The sequence below is a fragment of the Galeopterus variegatus genome, unplaced genomic scaffold, assembly GCF_000696425.1.
Source record: "Galeopterus variegatus unplaced genomic scaffold, G_variegatus-3.0.2 Scaffold13480, whole genome shotgun sequence".
Classification (NCBI taxonomy): Eukaryota; Metazoa; Chordata; class Mammalia; order Dermoptera; family Cynocephalidae; genus Galeopterus; species Galeopterus variegatus.
In genome coordinates, this window is record NW_007739591.1 from 1 (window position 1) to 409 (window position 409).

Below are 409 nucleotides of genomic sequence, written 5' to 3' on the forward strand. Positions count from 1 at the left end.
TCTCAGGATCGCGCTGTTTCCTGACGCGGGCGCTCCAGACCCGTCGCCATTTTGAATCCGTTATCTGTGGATTCTAAGTCTGTGAATTTACCTATTTGTTAAAATTTTCATCACCCCAAAGATGATACTCTCAGTGTTTTCACAGTCATTTGCAGAGATGTGCAGAGTAGCAAATTCTGAATTATCTGATGCTTATGTTTCCAGCTAAGGTCGAAAAAGTTGACACTCTTTGTTTCAGCTTTCATAAGGTAGACAAGTGTCCTTTTCCTGGTTTATTTGATATCGAATTTTTCACATTTTTGTGCTTTTTATCAGTGGTTTTGCTGTTTAAAATACCCCCCAGCTATAGTGCTGAAGTGCTGTCTAGTGTTCTTAAGTTCACGAAGACTGTGATGTGCCTTAGGGAAAA